General features: G+C 39.1%; 1 long non-coding RNA gene and 1 other non-coding gene across 4 annotated transcripts in view; one reads left to right on the top strand and one right to left on the bottom strand.

Annotated features, from left to right (window-relative positions):
- LOC140529715 (uncharacterized) overlaps positions 1–20591 on the top strand; it is an 83263-nt gene that overhangs the window by 32053 nt on the left and 30619 nt on the right. Inside the window, exons 1-2 of one of the 3 annotated variants that reach the window (XR_011975655.1) lie at positions 14637–14832; positions 18218–18353. The exons of 1 other annotated variant lie outside the window; for it this stretch is intronic. This is a non-coding gene — a long non-coding RNA (uncharacterized lncRNA). Of the gene's footprint in view, positions 1–14636; positions 14833–18217; positions 18354–20591 lie in introns of those variants that run through there. One more of the 3 variants, XR_011975654.1, reaches the window with a different exon arrangement.
- Positions 15995–16101, bottom strand: LOC140530536 (U6 spliceosomal RNA). The gene has a single exon (XR_011975973.1). It is a non-coding gene; the product is annotated as a U6 spliceosomal RNA (small nuclear RNA).

Genomic DNA, 20591 nt, shown 5'->3' with positions numbered 1-20591 from the left:
TTTTTTTTTCATAAAAATTTATTTTATTTTTAATTTATGGGATAAAACAAGCATTTCCGTAACATAGTATAGTAAAAAAAATGCACATGAAATTGCAGATCTATTATGTATAACTTGCTATTCTATTTACATATATAATGAAGTTATCATTTAAACTTCTTTTTTCCCTTTTTTTATCCCTCCTTCCTACCCTAGAGATGGCTACCATTAGACAGAATTGTGTGTGTGTGTGTGTGTGTGTGTGTGTGTGTACAATTGTAAAATCATTCTATATATACTTCTACTTATTCAGTCTTAAAGGCAATAGGGAGGCATTGGAGGATTTTAAGTAAAGGAGTGACACACTTCAGGCAGGAAAATCAGTGTAACAGCCAGATAGAGAATGGATGGGGTGTGGGGGTGGGCCATATAAATAATCTATAGCTAGAAGAGGTCCTTTGAATTGGACTGTCAGTTTGAAGAACAGTTGAATTAGATGCTTCTTGGCATTGAGTGGACATCTGCATGGCCATTCTGGAATCCTGCACCCAAACCATTGGCCCCTCAGGGTAGGCAGGAACCAGGGAATCTGGTGAGGTGGAAAAGGCTGTTCCTGATCTTTTAAATACCCAGGGTGGCTAGAGTATCTAGGTCTACATTCACCATCTTTAAGTGTTACATTTTAAAAATGTTGGGCTTAACCTGGTGAATATATAGAAATAGAAGGACTCACAGAATTTTAGATTCGACAGACACCTCAGCACCCATCCAGGACAACTCATAGTTGAAAACAACCTCCTTATTAAAACAGGTCTAAGCAGTAATCCAGCTCTACTCCAAGAACCCCGAAGAGGAGGGCTTATAAAAAGCTGGCTCCAATTCTCATGAGCATGTCATTGCCATTTTATGACTACAGAAACACCTTGATGTAGTGGTCAGGACTGGACTAAGAATTCGTGAGACCTGGGTTTGTATCCTGCCTCTAATACCAGCTGAGTGACCTTGGATAAAGTGACAACCACTCTGAGCCTTAGCTTTCTTCTCTGCAAAACAAGGATGATAACATTGCCCACCCCAAAGAGTTGTTGTAAGGGCTAGATGTGTGTAAAGTGTTTTGAAAACCTTAAAGTGAAGGCATCTAGGTGTGGCACATTGTTAGGATCTGGGGTCCGGTATCTTGCCTCATGCCTCACATACTCCTTAGCTGGGTGATTTTGCAAGCCCTTCACCTCTCTGTGCTTCAGTTTCCTCATCTTTAAATGGGGGACAATAATAGGCACTATCTCCCAGGGTTTTGAGGATCTAAAGAGTTAAAATGTAAAGCACTTGGTGAACCTTAAAGCACTGGTCATATAAATGCTTGTTGTTTAGTCAGTTTTCAGTCTTGTCCAGCTCTTCGTGATCTCATTTAGGGATTTTCTTGGCAGAGATACTACAAGGGTTTCCTATTTCCTTCTCTAGTTCATTATACAGATGAGGAAACTGAGGCAAACAGAGTTAAGTGACTTGCTGAGGGTCACACAGCTAGTGTCAGAGGACAGATTTGAATTGAGGAAAATGAATCTTCCTGACTCCAGGTCTGTAATTCTATCTACTGTGTCACCTAGCTGCCCCATGTGAATACTAGCACTTATTAGCTATTATAGAAATGTGAGTTATTGTGGTTGTTTTTGCAGATAAAGAACTGGGGCATCCAAATCAGCACACTGAGGAGCAAGACAGGAACCAGATTATTCTGATTGTAGGAGGTCACTGCCCTATGAGATTGTTCGTTGCAGAAACAAGCTTGGTTGCCTTCAAACTTCCAGTTTGAATAGTCTATTATAGGTCTACACCATTCTTCTCTTTTTAAGTTCTTGTTGAGATTGTGCTAATCATTCTACTGTGCCAAATCCAAATCACATTTTTATGTTGTTTTATATATATCCTTCCAATCTTGCGATTTTTATGTTTCCGCAATATACTTGTCAGTCAACAGGTATTTATTGAGTGCCTGCGGGGTGTCGAATATAACATATTTTTGTGCAAATCATACTTTTCTTAAGTGTTCTCCTGGGGTTACAACTTTCCTTTTTAATATGGCTTGAGCAAGAACAAATATTTCACTGGGAAGTGTTTTAGAGTTCATCACCCAGAGCTTGGTGCTTCTGTGTGTGTATGTGTGTGTGTGTGCGCATGTGTATGTGTGTTCAGTTGATTTGCTCATTCATCCATCCACATGCAACAATAGTTTATCAAGTACCTTGTATATGCAGAGCACATCTCCTGCAGGTGGGTGGCAGTTAGAAAAACCAATATGATGCAGTATCTGCCCTCATGGAGCTTGAAATATAGCAGTAAAGATATAAGATAATTGTTGTTTATATGGTGTTTAATATGTTTTATCCCTGAGTCTCATCACAAATCTATGTTCTTTGATGATTATTAGCTGTCACTCATGCCAGTTCCCTTACTTTCCCAATACTGTTTTGTCATCTGTCAAATGGCGATAAAAATAATAGCATCTAGGTTGTCAGTTTGATGGCAAGACAATCAAGTGGGATTGTGAACTTTTATATAGTCCTTTAAGGTTCACAAGTCACTTTACCTTGATTCTCACATCTTTGTGAGTTGGGGGCTATTATCTCTATTTTATAAGGTGAAGAAACAGACGGATTTAAAGTGACTTGCTCAGTCACAGAGCTAGTAAGTGTCTGAGGTAGGAACTGAACTCAGGTCTTTCTGACTCCTCCTGCTCCTCCTCTTTTTCCTCCTCTAACCCTCCTCCTCATCCTTGTCATCCTCATTATTCTTCTTTCTTCTCCTCCTCCTTCTTCTCCTCCTCCTCCTCCTTCTTCTCCTTCTCCTTTTTCTTTTCCTCTTCTCCCCTCCTTCTTTTTCTTCTTTTTTTCTTTTCCTCTTCCTCCTCCTCCTCCTCCTTCTTTTTTCCCTAGCAAGTGAGACCTTACATTCTATTTGGGGGTGGGGTTGGTTTACAATATCTTCACAGATATGTAGCAAAGAAACAGACCCCAAAAATACCAAGAGAGGAGTCAATAAAACCTAATGGAATTAAGAACTCTTGAGAGAGGTAGCATTTGAATGATGCTGGTGGCTCTGAAAGGCAAGGAAGGGTGGACAGTTTGTGAAAAGGCACAAAAATGAGGGATGGAATGTTTCCTAATGAGAACTCAGGTGGGAAGTGTCAGGAAGATCTTCCTCTACCAACTTACCTTCTATCACTTGCTGTTTGAGTCCCCCTGATGGAAGGGTGCTAATTGCTTGACCCACCTTTCATCTTGCCAGCCTAATCTTCTGCCTTTCTTAATGTGAAGAAGTCATCTCCTGCCTAAATTCCAGTCTTCAGAGGGAGGAGAGATGAAATGGAGCCTCTTATTTGACTTTGTACCTTCTATCTCATGCTGCTCTTATCTCCTGTTATCTCCAGTTTCCTCTAGAAAGAAGTGTGGTACCTTCTACTCAGTGATGAATATTGTCACACTGACAATGCACAGCTCAGTGATTCTGAAACCCTTGTAGGTCATCATCTAAGTCCTATTCCACATCTCCCAACACCCAATTAGTAAGAGAGGGTTTAGGGGAAAGATAATAAGTTCGTTTTTCTATATATTTAATTTGAGATGGTAATGGAACATCCATGTAGAGATATCTAGAAAGTAGTTGAAGTTGTAGGACAAGAAATCAGGAGAGAAATGAAGACTAGGTATATATATTTGAAGGTCAACTGCATAGAAATGATCGTTGAACTCACAGGAGTTGATGATGATGTGATAATCTGAAAAGAATGTAATGAAAACTGGTCCAGGTATATATGTCTATGTCTGTGTGTGTGTGTGTGTGTGTGTATGAATGGAAGGGGGAGGGAGAAAGAGAGACAGAGACAGAGACAGAGACAGAGAGAGAGAGAGAGAGACAGAGAGAGAGAGAGAGAGAGACAGAGAGAGAGAGAGAGAGAGAGAGAGAGAGAGAGAGAGAGAGAGAGAGAGAGAGAGAGAGAGAGAGGATTCTATAAAGGAGAGTGAAAAGGATAGAGCAGACAGGCAAGAAAATCAGAAAAGAGAAGGGAGTGAGATGTGAGATAACAGAGGTAATGAATACAGACAGTTTTTCCCTCCCGTTAGAGTTTGACTGTGAAAGGGAGAAGAATTTTCTTATAATAGCCATGGAAGGTTTTTTTTAAAGAAAAGTTAACTATTTTTTTTAAAGATGAGAAGAAAGATCCAGGCATGTTTATGAACAGTAGGGAAGGAGAGAGTGAATGAGTACCATAGAGACACACAGAATTTACTTGGCACGCTATGCATGCCTATGATGAGAAAAGGAAAATTAGGGACAAAAAAAATAAAAAAAAGAAATTTACATTTAATTTTGTTGTATATTTGGAAGGAACAGCAAGTTTTGCATAGTAGATTTGCAGTTTTGTGTGCAAATCATCTTTTTTTTATTATACTATGTTATGGCTTGTTTTATTCCATAAATCAAAAAGAAAAAAAGAAAATTAGGGATAGAGAGATGATTGAAAGGGCCAGAATATGGGAGAACATGGGAGGGGATGGGAGTCAGGGCACAAGTAAAAGTGTTAGCATTAGCACCTTGTCCTCTAAGACTAGCACAAAAGAGGAAGGAATGGGAGGAGATATGTTTTCTCCTTCCCTCTCCTCTTTCAACCCTAAATCTGTGATCTTTAGAAGATACAGGAAGGAGCAATTTTGAGAAAATTGAAGGAGAAATAAATATCCGTAAAGAAGAGGTGGTCTACAGTGTAAAATACTGCAGTTCACGCATGAAGACTAAGGATCATTGGATTTTGCAATTAAAGACATTTGAGAGGCATTTCTATGGATATTTTTCTTCCCACATTGTAGCTACTCTATACACTGTCTAATCGAGAAGATATACATAAATACACACAAACATAGACATGTGTATGTGTATTTATGAATATAATATCTACCTATCTAGAGACACAGACATACAAAGAGATAGAGGGAAGGCAGTTTTTAAATCCCCCTTTTAATTTAAAACTCCTTTAAAGATTCCAGTAAAATACAATTCTGCTCAGATCATGATAGGTACAGTATTTCCCTGGTCAAAAACTCATGTTTCTTCTATTTTCAGCCATGACCCCGTAATTGAAATCCCATTCTTAGACACAATCTTTCTAAACAACTGCTCGATTCCCAAGCCTGGCTTTCACTTCTGAAGCTTTATCAGTAGTGATATAAATTTCACCATAGTTTATTGTATGCTTTTACAAATTGAATGTATCCATTGAAGACACCTTGTTTGATTAGAGCCTTCAGGTCTACATTTTCTTTTTAAAAAAATCAATAAATAAATGACATGGTGGGATTTTATACTATCTGCGTACCTCACCTGTTTGGTCCTAAAATTAGGTCCCCTATAGAAACAGATAGCAACTAGACTTGGGATCTCATTGGTATAGAGACCTCCTGAAAAAATCTTCTTGTTCCTGTCTGGTGTTTACCTCAAGGATAACCTCCAGGTGTGTAGAAGTGGCTGGTGGATGATAGAGCACTGGGCTTGAAGTCAGGAAACCCGAGTTCAAATCTGACTTTAGGCACTTTTTCATAGGCAAGTCACTCAATAGTTGTTTGCCTCGATTTTCTCATCTGTACAATGGGAATGATAATGGCACCTACCTCCCAGGGTTACCATGAGGATCAGATGCTTAGCCCACTGACTGGCACGTAGTAGGAGCTTAATAAACATTTGTTCCCTTACCCCCTTCCGCAGCTTGCCAAATTCTTTATAAGGCTTTGCTTTTATTCTTCCTGAATAGCTTTTAACTGTTTTCACTTTCATACTTAACTGATTTATTTCTGCATTTTGTACCATGTTCATTAAGATCTTGAAATAATGAGAAAAGAGGCCCAGATGTAGCTGATGTCTTTTTGCTTAATTTTCCTTCCTTCTTTCCTTCCTTCCTTCCTTCCTTTCTTCCTTCCTTCCTTCCTTCCTTCCTTCCTTCCTTCCTTCCTTCCTTCCTTCCTTCCTTCCTTCCTTCCTTCCTTTCTCCCTTCCTTTCTTCTTTCCTTCCTTCCTTTCTCTTTTCCATGTCTTTTAAAGAATTGTACCCTCATTGAGACATCTTGAAAATGAATATTTGAGTGCCTTTCAAATTGGGTGCCCTCTAGCACAGCTCTCTTCTGCATGCTCTATTTAGAGCCCATAATGCTCTCTGGCATTATTTCTTTAAATGACATCGCCCGTTCTACACTTGGTACAATAGCACACTGTGGGTGTAGATGGAATGAAGACATAGTACTTCTGTTATCATCACTAAGGAAAATAGATCCTTGGGAGGCAACTACTTAGGGATGACAATCAGATCAATGAGAGTTGAGATTACCATGAGGGACAAGATACACATGCATACATATGCATACCCACATACATACACACACACACACACACACAACTATGCATATAGGCACAAAACCACATGTTTAAATATTTATATAACTCTATAACTATCTGCATATATACATATGTCTATATGTAGTGTCATCAGTATAGAGAACCTTGGGAGACACCTAGACTTAGAAATGCTGAAAGACCTTTTTTCTTTCACTTCTAATTGTTGTTTTCCATTTTCATTAACTAATACTCTCTGTATGAGTTCATTTAGATAGAATTCATACATGAAAACTGAGAGAAGACCACTGAAACTAGTAATTAAGAGAAGGGCATCGCCACTTACATTCTTCTTTCTATATTGTAGCTACTCTATATGGTATCTAGCCTAGGAGATTATCTATCTATCTATCTATCTATCTATCTATCTATCTATCTATCTATCTATCTATCTATCTATCTATCTATCTATCTGTCTGTCTGTCTGTCTGTCTGTCTGTCTGTCTGTCTCTGTCTGTGTCTGTCTGTCTATCTGTCTGTCTGTCCACACAATATACATACACATACATATATAGATAAGTCGATATAGATTCATACACATAACTCTGTATCTATCTGTCTAGAGAGGGAGGTGAAGGTAGGTGGCCCGGTGAATAGAACAGAGTGCTAGACTTGGAGTCAGGAAGAGTTAAGTTCAAATTAGCTTCATTTACTAGGTTTATGATCCTGGACAAGCCTCAGTTTCTTCAACTGTGAAGGCAGCTAAGAATTCTAAGAGGTGGAAATGAGGAAGAAGTCCATTTCATATCTGGGGACAATGTACAGTCATGGAAGCAGGAAATAGAATATCAAGTTGAGGAACATTGGGAGGTCAGGTTGGGGTAAGTGGACCAGCCTAAGAGAGAGTGGATGGTCTCACCTAGGCTACACTTAGATTGAGGTGAAACCTACTTTATCTGCATCTTCCACCTTGTTCTGCTCTAAGAGGTCAAGCAAAGCAGATCAAGTCCTCTTTGACAGGTCAGCCCTTCAAATATCTGAAGAAAGGAGCCCTATCCTTTTTGTCTTTTCTCAGAGCTAAATGTACCCAGTTGTTTTTCTTTCAACCAGCTCATAGCACTGTCTATAGTCATCTCACCATCCAGATCCTCTCCCTCTAAATGGCCCCCAGTTTGCCAATGTCCTTCTTAGGTTATCTGTTCACAGAAGTGAACATAATATTTGAGATGTAGATTGAGGAGGGAAGAATCTAGCAGCACTCTCACCTTTTGATTGCTGCACACTATACCCTCCTTCATGTGGTTTTTTCCTTTCATTTTTCTTCATGATAGCCAAACTGGACTGTACTCCATTCCTACTCTTGTCCTTTCCATTAGAATACAGGCTTTCTCAAGGCAAAAACTGCTTTTTTTGCTGCCATGATATATAGCCCAGTGTTTGATTCATAGGAAGCACTTAATAAATGCTTGTTGATTCAGTGACTGATTAAAATGAGGTCTTTAACTTCAGGTATATCTATTGTTTCACCACTCATCAGCAATTTACCTGTTCCAAACCTCAAGAATGGTAGAAATGTCAGCCCATGTGACAAAGCAATAAATAACACAGAATACCTTCTCCACCATCTTACTTCAATCTATTGAATCCTATCCATCTTTTAAGGCCTAATCCAACATTACCTTCTCAAGAAAGATTATGGTCAATAATGTTTATGGCTTCTTCACAATGCTTTGCATATTTCATTTGTGTACTTCTGCCTCCAAGCAAATCCTTACCTTCAAGGAGCTTATGTGGGAGAAGATAGTACATAAAAAATAGCGGAAAAGGGAATGGGTTACCAGCACCATAACATGGCTTGGAGATGTCTGGGAAGTGCTATGGAGGCTGGGGTCAAGGCAAGATAAGGCCATAACTGACCTATCAAGGTTCAGGGTAGTTCTAGGATTGGAATCCAATTTTCTGGTAGGAAGAAAATGAAGATGATGGTCTGAGTGGATATAAAAAAGCTTGGAAGTACTTGGAGTCTTAAATCTAGGCAAGATAAGGTCAAAGCTGGATTATCAAAGCCCATAATGATTCCAGGACCAGAGTCCAATGTTCTGGTGGAGAGGAGATGTAGATGATGTCCTGAGAAGAGATGGTCTATCCTGCATTGATGAAATCACAGTTTCTTCTTGTATTCTTCCAGAGATCTCCCATGACTGTGAAACATGGAATACCAAGGTCTCTGATGAATTGAGATTGAGAATTACCTGAAAGGCAATAGAGAGGGACCTACTGTAGCAAAATATAGATGAAGAATTATGTTGGAGGAGCCATGTAAATCAGAGAAGAGTAAACGTAGGGGAAAAAAAGGGTGAATGGTCATGTAGTGAGAACAAGGGTGAGCCAATATATTCTGGCAGTGTGCTCTGCTGCTGATCTCTACACAATGTCAAGAGGTCTAGATGAAGGCCCACATTCCTTATGGAAGATTTACGTAAGGACATGAGTAGAAAGGGCACAAAATCAGCAGGCATGGATAAGTTGTTCTCTGTGTCATTAGGGGAAGTATATACACCAATGAGCTCACAGGTTCATTGATATGTCAAAGTACTGAATAACAATAAAAAACTAGTTTTTATATAAAGCTTTAAGATTTCCAAAGCAATTGGAAATATTATCTCACTTAATACAACAATCCTGGAAGGTAGGGACTATTATTTTCACCATTTTATAGATTAAAGAAGCTGAGACAGACCGAAGTTAAGTGACTTCCCTTTCACACAGTGACCAAGTGTTTGAGGTGGGATTTGAACTCAGGTTTTCCTGACTTCAGGTCCAGCACTCTCTCCATTGTGCCACTGAACTACCTCTTTTTGAAAAAGGAACCATATGAGTACACTTTTGTTTGTATTATAATTAGTGACAAGACCTTTGCCTTAAGACCTTAAAGTGATAAGATCTTTTCACTGATTATTCCAATTTAAATATCTTCTTTTCCCTCCATTTTTGAGCAATCTATCATTGGACTACTAACAGTCCAAATGAGGTCAGACTAAACCTTTCCCCATTCAATTGAACATTAATATGTCATAATCACAGATTAGGAGATGGTGGCATTAACGTTAATGTTAATGTAAGGTTAATGATGGGTGGGGGGAAGAGTTAAAGATCTTTCCTATCCATTAATAGGCCTTGAGTGAAGCAGGTGAAGCCCATTAAGAGAAGCTTGATTAGGGGAGACTTGTTTTGTAGGAAGGCACACATATTTTGTTTCTAATGAGGCACTGGGTCACCTGGGGTTGTGCCCTCTGGCTCTGAAAAGTGTATCTATATTCTGAAGTGAGATTTTACTTTGGGATTTACTCTTTGGAAGAAGGTTCATGTGCCAGATAAGACCCTGGGTAGCTCTTAAGAAGCTCCTGGCTTTGAAAACTCAGATGTTGGTGCTTTTATCTCTGGTAACTATGTATGTATATAATGGTCAGACAGTTGGATCTGTCTGTTGATCTGTGATGTATAGTCAGACAGTCAGAATCTCTGTCTGTTGTTCTTTATTTTTCTGCTTGTATTTTCTGTATTGGTGAATATAAATAAAGAAGATTGTTGACCCCTCAATAGTTGTTTTCCTTTTAGAAAAGCAGATCTAAGAACCTGTGCAGCAGGTCCTCCTTTGTATTCCAGGGTGCTTACTGCTACACTTTCGCTATAATTAATGATGACAATTTCTTATGCATTCTCTTTCCATGTGGAGTCACTGTCTGAAGAGAGAGGGATGGTCTACCACCCTCACCCAGAATGTTAAGTTTGGAGTTGTTTTTTTCTTTTAATGGTCAATTCTCTTTTTCTAACTGGAATCAAACACTTAATATGACCACTTAAAATGTGTTAAATCATCCTGAACAGTAGTGCCACTTGTGTGTTTGGCTAGATGACAGGGTAATCACTGACCCTTATCTTCAATTTTCTGACTTCAATCTCAGTCCTATTTAGTTCTAATTGGTTGTGCCCATCTCCAACTTGGGGTTCATTTGTGGAAGTGGTTTTATTCATACTGAGTACTTCTCTGCTCAGAATGGATCTTCATTTTCTCCTTCAGCTTTCCTTTTATGGTTAATATTTTAAGAAGAATAAAAAACTAGGCATTCCATGATGGTGAAATATTGAAATAAATGTGTCCTTTCCAGAAAGATTGCTTTCTTTTGCTTTTGGGGAGAGATGCTAGTTCATTGGCCGCTAAGCCTGTTACCACATCCAATAAATAGCAGACTGAGAAATCAAGTATTTGCATTTTTATTATTTTCTTCCTACTTCTAATTCATATGAGCTTTAAAAAAATTCTCTCTCTCTCTCTCTCTCTCTCTCTCTCTCTCTCTCTCTCTCTCTCTCTCTCTCTCTCTCTCCTCCCCTCCCCCATTAAACTTACACCTTTCCTTAATGATTTCTACTCTTTTCCAAACTGCCAATTAAACAATGACCTGATTCTCATATGCCTCAGTAGCCTGTACTGTATGCTTGACACTTGAGGCTGATTTCTGTCCCACAGTATTTGTTCTGTAGTTAAATTAGGTGTTCTGTTTATAGTCATTCTAACAAGAGGGATAAAAGCCTTTTCATGAACCTCTGGAACAATATGCCCTGCTAAGAGGCAGGTGGCTCAGTGGAAAGTAGGAAGGACTTATGGGATACTAAATCGAGAGCTGCAGGAGATCTCAGAGGTCATCTGGTCCAGCCCCCTCATTTTACAGATGTGGAAACTGAGACCTGAGGAGGCTAAGTAACCTGCTCTGAAATAGTCAGCATCTGAGGTAAAATTTGAACTTGAGTCTTTTGATTCTAGAGACAGTGCTCTGGAATGAAACTGGAATTTGGATTCTGGCTAAGATACTTAGAAAATATATAAGCCTGGGCAGTCATAATCTCTAAGTGTTCCAGTTTTCTCATCTGTAAAATGGGGACTAAAAGTACTTATACCTTATATGGTTGCAGTAGAGAAAGTGTGGTGTGAGCTCCTCTAAACTGCTCTCTCTCTTTCTCTCTCTCACTCTCTTTCTCCTCTCTCTCATTCTCTTGCTCTCTGTCTTTCTTGATATATGTGAATCGCTATTAGTAATAGCCAACATTTATAGATTGTTTAAAGGCTTACAAAATGCTCCACAAATATTATTTGATTTTTTTCCCCAGAAAGTAGATGTTCTTACTTTCACTGTTTTATAGATGAGGAAATGGAGGCAGACATAGGTTCAATGACTTTCCTAGGATCACACAGCTAGTAAGTGTCTAGGATGGGATTTGAATTCAGGTCTTCCTGACTCTAAGCCTAATGCTCTATCCACTGTGCCATCTTGTTGACTAATTACTATTATAGCCTAAAAGCAAGATAGAGAGAACTAATAATATTCTAGGTCTCATTTTCCATATGTGTAAAAGGAATGAGACTGAATTAAAAAAGATCTAAAATCCTTTCTTGCTCTGTGTTCTGTGATGCTGTGCCAATGCTAGAAAGATCTACTAGAAAGATAAGACTTGGGGTCAGGCAACCTGGGTTTGAATTCTGACTCTGGTTCTTGGCTAGTTGTATGATTATGTTCTTACTAGCTTTGAATCTTGGTTTTATAATCTGTAAAACTGAGTTAATAGTGTTTGCAGATTAGGAATTAAGTTTACAAATATTAAATGACCTGAAAAACTATTACAAAAACCCTGAAAATAAGCACTGGCTCGTCTGTAACTGACCCCGAGTTAATCTGAGTGAGTTAATCAGTCATGGAGTTATTTTCATATGAAACGATAAGCTTTTCTTTTCATTTCTATAACATAATCATTATCATCTTTTAAAAATACTTATTATTTTTAGTTTTCAACATTCCCTTCTATAACATTTTGAATTCCAAATTTTCTTCCCTTCTATCCCCTTCCCCCACTCCGAGATGGTGTGCAATCTGATATAGGCCCTACATATACTTTCATATTAAACATATTTTCCCATTTGTTATATTGTAAAGAAGAACCTGAACCAATGGGAGGAACCATGAGAAGGAAGAAATAAAATTTATAAAAGGAGAACAAATAGTATGCATTCATACTATTCGGTATGCATTCATACTATTTGGTTTGCATTCAGATTCCATAGTTCTTTCTCTGGATATGGACAGCATTTTCCACCATGAGTCTTTTGGAATTGTCTTAGATCCCTGCATTGTTAAGAAGAGGTATGTCTATCAAATAGGAAAAGTGCTTAGCAGAGGGCCTGACACATAGTAGGTGTTATATAAAATATACATTCCCTTTTCCCTACAGGTTGTTTGAATAATCTGTTAAGACTTGACTCCTTAAAGAGAATCTAGTTGCATACCTACTTATACTGAAGCTACAACTTTTTGAGGGAGGAGATAACCACCAGTAAGAGAATGGTATACACAGCAGACTGACCAGAAAAAACCAAACCAAACCAAACCAAACCTTAAGTGAGTTACTTAACTCACTTAAGTTGCTTAACTCACAACAGATCCAAGGTTGAAAGTGAAATGCCTATTCATGTTTTAAATACTTCTATTCATGCTTATGTCTTTTGCTAGTTTTTGTGGTAGAGGAAATAAATAACCATCCTCTACCAGAGGAAGGAGGAAATAAATAACTGTCCTATATCCACTTTTTACTTTTAGTACACTTTTAGAAGGGAGCCTATTCATCTTTCTAGACACGAGTCATTCCTAAGATTCAAGAGATTTTTCTTGGAGTTCTACTCTGAGGTGGGGGGCATAATGAGCCAAAGACAATGGTCCTTTGAATCCAAATTTCTGCTGCAAATGTTTTGTAAGCTTTAAAGCACTGTAGAAACATGAGCTATGATTAGGAGAGTGGGTAAATGAAATTCCATCATTCAAACTGACATCATGGTAGAGTCTGGTGGTTTTGCTTCTGCCATGAACTTCTGCATAATAAAGTTCTTATTACTGTCCTTTATTGAATCTCTTGGTCTTCCATGCAGGGGATGTTGAGGATGATAGCACTGGATGCAAGGGGCCCTTCTTTTCTATTGAAATATTACCCAGACCCAGCAATGCCTAAATGCCAGGCATCTCCCATCCCCAGTAGGCCATGCTTCTAGGACCTCTAGAAATGAGAGAGCATCTGTTGTCTGAAACTTGGAAAATTTTTCCCTCTCCTGTCTACTTTCATCTTCTTTCTCACCCTTCCATCTTTGATTTGCCATGCCTTACCTCCCATATGTCAACACTGTAGGACCTTAAAATAAATCAGACAGGATGGCTTTGCCTCCCCAAATGTTTTTTAAAAAGTTATTTTCATTGTTGATTTGTTAGTGTATTTTATACATGTTTTGACTGTGAAGAGAAATTCCTTCCTGAGGAAACCTTTAGTGTTCTGTTAATGGCCTCCTTGGGAGGGAAGCTGTGGTGGTGGTGATGGTGGTGCAGGGATAGGGGAGGGAACAGGGAGAATTGATACAGAGCCAAGAAAGGGACAGCTGAGAACAGAATCAAACTTTGCCCTTTCCTTATTCTACATTTACCTCCACTTTTTTTTCTTTCTTCAAAATTCTACCTATGTGTTATGGAAGCTTGTGATCTGTGGTACTTTCAGTCAAGGTCATCCTGGACCATGGGACTCTGGGATAATGAGTATTTTCACAAATGGGGGGTGGACATGTTATAAGTGATGGATAAATACCAACAGAATTATGTATTGAATCTTGAGCAGTAGGGGTAGCTGGAGGGAAGGGAGTAGGGCTAAGGATCTCAGAAGCCTTTTCTTCCCTGGTGATGAAAAACCAGCATGTTATGATGCTGGTATAGTTATGCTATGATATCCTGGTGTCTATGTTTGAGAGATACCATTTATTGTTTTAATTGGTCAATAGGGTGTATTCTTAATGTATTTTTGTATAATGGGAAGATCTTTCCTATCCATTAATAGGCTCATGTGACCTGCTTGAGTCACATGGAAGCCTGAGTCACATGAGTCTGTGTTGGAAGGAGCTTGCTGAACGGGTAGAGCAGGAAAGGTGGAGCAGAGCTGTGAGGAAGTTGGATGCAGCAGTTAGAGCAGAGGGAGAGAGAGGAAGCAGGCAGTGAGCTGTGAGTGTTCATTTGTGGGAAGGCCCTAGTAGAGGAAAGGCTTGGGGATGGTAGTGCCCCTTGCATTGTTATTGCGTATAGATTTTTTCATTGCTGTGATGGATTTGGCTTTTCAGTGTTTAAATAAATGTTTTGGTTCTGTCTTCCAGGTGGGGAGTCTGTTATGTTTTGCAATTCAAAATTATGCTGGCATATTCATAGATGCCACAGGTGCTGTGAATATTGTGTTGGCACTACATAGGGCAAGAGCTGTGGGGACTCTGCCACCATTTTCCCTTCTTAGCATTTCTTAAGGTGACTATTTCTTTCTTTCCCTTCCCCTCCCCTCAAGGATGTACTAGTCTGGTCCTTTGGGAAATTTTGTTCATCTGGGATGACTTTATCTGTGCTCCAGGTGAGTACATCAGTAAGTAAAATGGATAAAAGGGATAGAATCCTGTTTCAAGAGAATTTTACCATGCCAGACATAGAAAATGTGATTAATATAGGTTTCCAAACCATAGTCTAAACAAAGAAACTTTTAGGAAATAGAAGATATTTGAGGGCAAATTTTAGAAAACTTGCTCCCCCTTTTCTACACATCCATTATCATAGATACTCCTCAAAACCTAGCCCCAGGTTCACCTCTTCCATGAAGCCTTCCCTGACCACTTTAGCCATGAGCCCTGCCTCTACTGAACTCCTAGATCATTTACTGTTTGTATCACTCATTTATCCCTTACTCAACTTCTGTCTTGTGACATCTTGTCATCAAGCAGGCATAAAACCGGGTTACATAACTATTAAGTATCTGAGGCAGGATGCAAACTCAAGGCTTCTTGACTCTAGGTCCTATATTCTATCTATTGTTCCCTTGTAACCAATCAGCAGTCAAGGAAACAAGGACAATGTACATACATATGTATTCACATATGTATACACATATGCATATTTGACAGAGAGATGATGAACTGGAGGAGTGGAATGAACTACATGCACGCATCTGTGCACACATATGTGTTTAATTCTGCACCTTTAGCTCATCACCCTTCTGTCAAGAGGCAGGTCTCATGTTTCATCAGCAGTCCTTTGGAACTGAGGTTGATCATTATTTTGATTAGATTTCTTAAGTCTTTCAAAGTTGTTTTTCTTTGTAGTGTTGTAGTCACTTTATCCTTCATCAGTTCGTTTAAGTTTTCCCAGATGCTTTTGGAACTGTTCCTTTAATTTCTTATATTCTAATAATATTCTATTGCATTCATAACCATAATTGGTTCAGCCATTCCACAATGAATAGCTACTTTCTTAATGTACAGCCATTTTTTAACAACAAAAGATACTGTTATGAATTTGTTTTTGTTTATTTGAATTTTTCCCATCTTTCTTTGATCTCTTTGGTCTATATGCCTAATAGTGGTATTGCTGGGTCAAAGGAAATGGGTATAATTCCATTGCTTTACTGAATGGTGCAACATTTTCGATGAGAGTTGTTATGCTGCTGCAAAGCCTAGCTTTTTTTAAAAAAATTAAAAGTTATTTATTTATTATTATTAAATTAGTTTATTTTCAGTTTTCAAAAAAATATGGAAAGCTTCACGAATTTGCTTATCATCCTCCCACAGGGGCCATGCTAATTTTCCCTATAGCGTTCCAATTTTAGTATATATGCCATCAAAGCAAGCACGCAAGGCTTAGCTTTTTAAGATCAACATTCTCCAAGTGATGTTATTTGACTGTGAAGCTTGGATAACCATAGTCTTAGATGAATCCAAATTACAAAAATCCCAAAGGTCCCTGGAAAGACACATGATGGATAGGTCTATTCTGCAACATTTTATTAGCTATGACCTATATTTAAGAAGTAGTATAAAAGAGATTAACAAATGGATAATCTTGGTACTTTGTACATTGGTACCTCCCCAAAATGTTAAGAGATCAAACAAGAGCCCTCTAGTGATTTGGATAGATCCTCTGTGAAAGACCTTTGGAAATAAATGAAAAATAATTTCTTATGATGAGAAACTGTGAGCAAATTTTCATATGCTTCACTGGAATACCCAGATGATAAAATCATGGACCCACTAACTCATCAAAGCAAGTTTCATTATTTCGCTTTCACTGCATCATGGTCTTTCTTTAGGTCTCTGTAATGATTCTTAGCATCATGTAAGATACACTCAATAAGTACTTGGTGTCCCAGACATCTTTGTGCTATTTATATTTTTATGATGTCCTGTATTTGTTAAACCACATCTATGAATGAATCAGAATAATTGGGTGATTATCAATAGAGAAACAAAGAGTAATACGATGGAGATGCCTGCTAAAAATAATAATGGATGTTGAGGTCTTTAAGCAGAATTGAGTGTTGTTCAGGTGCAGTTTAATCTAGATGGATTGTGAAGGCCTTTTCAGCTGCAAGATTCTGTCATTCTGGTTGCAGGCATGGCCCAAAAGCCTGACATCATCCATAGTCCTTTCTATTGTGTACTGGCACAAAACTGTCCAATTTGTCAATATAATTATTATCTGCAGTGCTTATCATTCATCATGACTTTGCTGATTTCATTGCATCTAAAGTCTGCTCACAAAGAACCTTGCCACTCTTGACCGCTGCATGTCAAGGGAAGTCTTCTGGTTGTTTTTTGTTCTAGTAAGAGATACTAATAGATATCTGATGTCTTGGTCTTCTTTGAAAACGAAGGACGAACACAGACAGACTAGATAGCTAATAAGAAATATCCCATAATGCTGGATTTGGTGCCACATATATATAATTCCTATCATTAGGGGAGGATAAAGGTGGCTGGTTGCTAGTGCTTGGGAGTTCTGAGTCACATAACCAATATGGTACACCTCCCAGAAGGGTGGGGTGGAGTGGAATGAGGGAAGGTTGCTGAAGAATGTGTGAACAGACCCTGGTCAGAATACAGGGCCAAGTGTACATGCTGCTCAGCAGTAGGGTGAGGTCCACGATTGGCCGACTGCACTTCCCACCTTGATGAGATGGGGAGACCCAGGCTCAAATAGCAAACAAACAAAAAGGGGTAGCATAATGTAATGGTGGGAGTGTTGGGTTTGGCAACAAAGGACCTGAATTAAAATTTTGCCTCTGTTAATTACTAGCTATGTGACCTTCATGGAGTCAATTCACATTCTTGGGTTTCAGTTTTCTTACTACCTAAAATGAAGGGATTAGGGATAAGACCGGTTGGTAGCTAAGATTCCATCAAGACACACACACATGTACACACACATATACATGCACATATGTATGTATATATTACATGTGTAAATTTATACACACATACATACTGATATATGCATACACATATGGATAATAATACACAATGCATATATACATATATACACATATAAACAATACACACAAACTCACATATGTGTGTACACACATATGTATGTATATCTATTTTAACAAAAGGACTGGTCAAAAGGAGACCGGTCCTTTGAGCATGCCCAATCTGCTCTGCTTGCTGAGCATGTATAATGGAGCGTGTGCTTTAGAGCATGCAAATGTGCTCTAAATAGCATGTGATTATTTACTTTGTGGTGAAGGAGAGATTTTTAAATGGTTGTTTTGGGAATGGAGTAGGCACACAAAAAGATACCAAGAGGCCTCTTTATTTTCTGATAGCCATGAGGACAAAGGACAACTCTGTATTCTGAGACACTGACGGAAATGCTCCTCCCACCACCATATTTGGCTTGATGGCGAGGGCATAGTCCCTAGCGACTGGGATGGTGTCGCTTATTGTTTGCATTCTTTCTCTTGGTGCAAGGCCTTGTGAGAGCTCAAGCACTATCAGAGGTCCAGTGGCCCAATCCAGGAAGAAATCAGCCTAATGGGTGACCTGTTTGACTCAGCTAAAGATCCAAGACACCACGTCCTGCAAACACACCCAGAACTGAATGGTGGTAGGTAGAATGTTTGTAATTACCAACACCATCTGAGCCTGCTCTCCCTAGGGACTGAGGTGTAGTGGGGAGGACATGTGTCAGCTGACTAGACATTTCTGTACTTCGATTCTTGCTATGTCATTTTTAGTAAATATCCCTTTGTAAAGGGATATTGGTGTTAATTGATTAATGGATATTGAGGAGAAATCATTTGGTTAAATTGATACTGGAGATCTAATCAACAATATTAAGATATTGAGGAGATATTAATTGGCAATGGTGTCGCTAGGTGGCACAGTAGATAGAGTGCCAGGTCTGAAGTCAAGACGACTCACCTAATGAGTTCAAACCTTACCTCAGACACTTAGTACTGTGTGAGCCTGGGCAAGTCACTTAACCCTATTTGCCTCAATTTCCTTATCTGTAAAATGAGCTAGAGAAGGAAATAGCAAACCAGTTTGGTGTCTTTGTCAAGAAAACCTCAAACAGGGTTATGAAGAGTTGGACGTGACTGAAAAATGACTGAATTACAAGTGATCAATATTGGGCGAAATGCACACTGGAATTGGGGTTCAAACCAATAGCACTAGAGGAAAATCACTGTCCCTTATGGGCACTGGCCACTTCCCCATTACCCTATGAATCAGGAGATCTGGATTCTAATTCTAACTGGGTCACCAAATTGTTATATAACTAGTTGAGGTGGAAGGTACACTGGCTATAGTCAGTGGACCTAAACATAAAGTCTGAACAGGCTACTTGTCCTACCTGGTTCTCATTCCTTTTCTAGCAATCTTTTAGGCAGCCATTAATAGAGACTCATCTGAAGGTAGAATCATAGCTGTAGGATCCCTTTTCCTGTCTTGTTTTCTCACACTGAGAAAACAATGTATGCTAATTTTTTTATCCCTAAAAGATTTCTGGGACACAGGAATGGTATTTCCACCCCTTCTTGTACTCCACCTAACATTTTGTTTGATCAAAGTGGATGGGGCAGCCACTCTAGTTCAAGTACCCTCTCCATTGGAGGAGGACTCTTTACATCCCATTCTCCACTAGACACGGGGCTTTTCCTGCTCCTCTGGGTCTGACTGTTTCATTTTGGCTCAGGTTGTGAAATGCAGGTTTTTCTTATTCTTCAGTATCAGGGAATAGTTTCCCCCTAGGAATCTGCAGCCTCAGCACTGGCCACCAGCAGCAAAGATGAGGTTACTTGCTGGCAGGTCCCCTGTGACCAAGATGAGGGACAAAGAGGGCAAATTTTATAAAAACAATCTAATGGTGTCCTCTACAGCCACCCACTTGTGAAGGGGAATTCCTGAACTCTGTTGGTTCTCTCCTTTTTTGGAAGAGAGAAAAATCCTTCCTCATCTTTTCCATTTCCCAAATAACTCGCCCCGCCCTTCCAATCCCGTTTTTGGAGAGTGACCCAGAAAGGTGGAAATACATTGGTAGTAAATTGGCAGCAAGCTGGCAACAGGAGTCCTTCAGAAAGACATGCCTTGGGGGATGGGAAGTATGGAAGGGAACCGGGAGGGGCTCTGGTTTATCTGACTCGTGGTAAGACATTTAGCATCTAGAGAATATAGGGGGAGAGAGAGCTATGCCTATTTGTAATAGGGAATTCTACCACCTGGCCCATTGTTTAAATAGCAAATCAGTAGGCCTGTGTGAGTCAGAACTGGAACAGGAAGGTCTAGCTTGGGAAGAGCCCAGCACCGGACTTTATTCTTCTATTTCTAGAGATTCTGGTCTCTCTCACTCTTCTTTCCGTTCAGTTCAATTCAACAAATCTTCATTAAGTGGCAGCTATTTATAGGAGAGGCATCATGGAATGGTGGATAAAGTGCTGATTTGAACTAGATCCAATCTTATCTCTGGAATTTACTACCTGTTTGACATTGGGAAAATTATTTGGGCTCTCTGAGCCTCAGTTTCCTGATTCTTAAAATGAAAGGGTTGAACTAACTGATCTCTAAAGTCCCCTTCTTCTCTAAATCTGTTATGCTCTGATCCTGAGTCATAGACAGGGTGGAGAGAATTCTCACACCAGGAGTCCCTTACAAGAATGAATCGCAGAGCCCTCCTGACTTCTTTATATATACAGTCCTAAGTACTAGGGGACACATAGAATTTATATGACATATCCCTGTTTTCATGTAGCTTAGAATATTATAGGAAGATAGGACCCATATACTACTTGTAAGTAGCTAACCGTGAAGTACATTAGAGTGATCCAAAGTACTATGTCAGATC

This window comes from Notamacropus eugenii, chromosome 2 (assembly GCF_028372415.1).
Source record: "Notamacropus eugenii isolate mMacEug1 chromosome 2, mMacEug1.pri_v2, whole genome shotgun sequence".
In the NCBI taxonomy this organism is placed as follows: Eukaryota; Metazoa; Chordata; class Mammalia; order Diprotodontia; family Macropodidae; genus Notamacropus; species Notamacropus eugenii.
The sequence above is the reverse complement of the archived record's forward strand: the minus strand, read 5'-3'. Positions and strand labels throughout refer to the sequence as shown.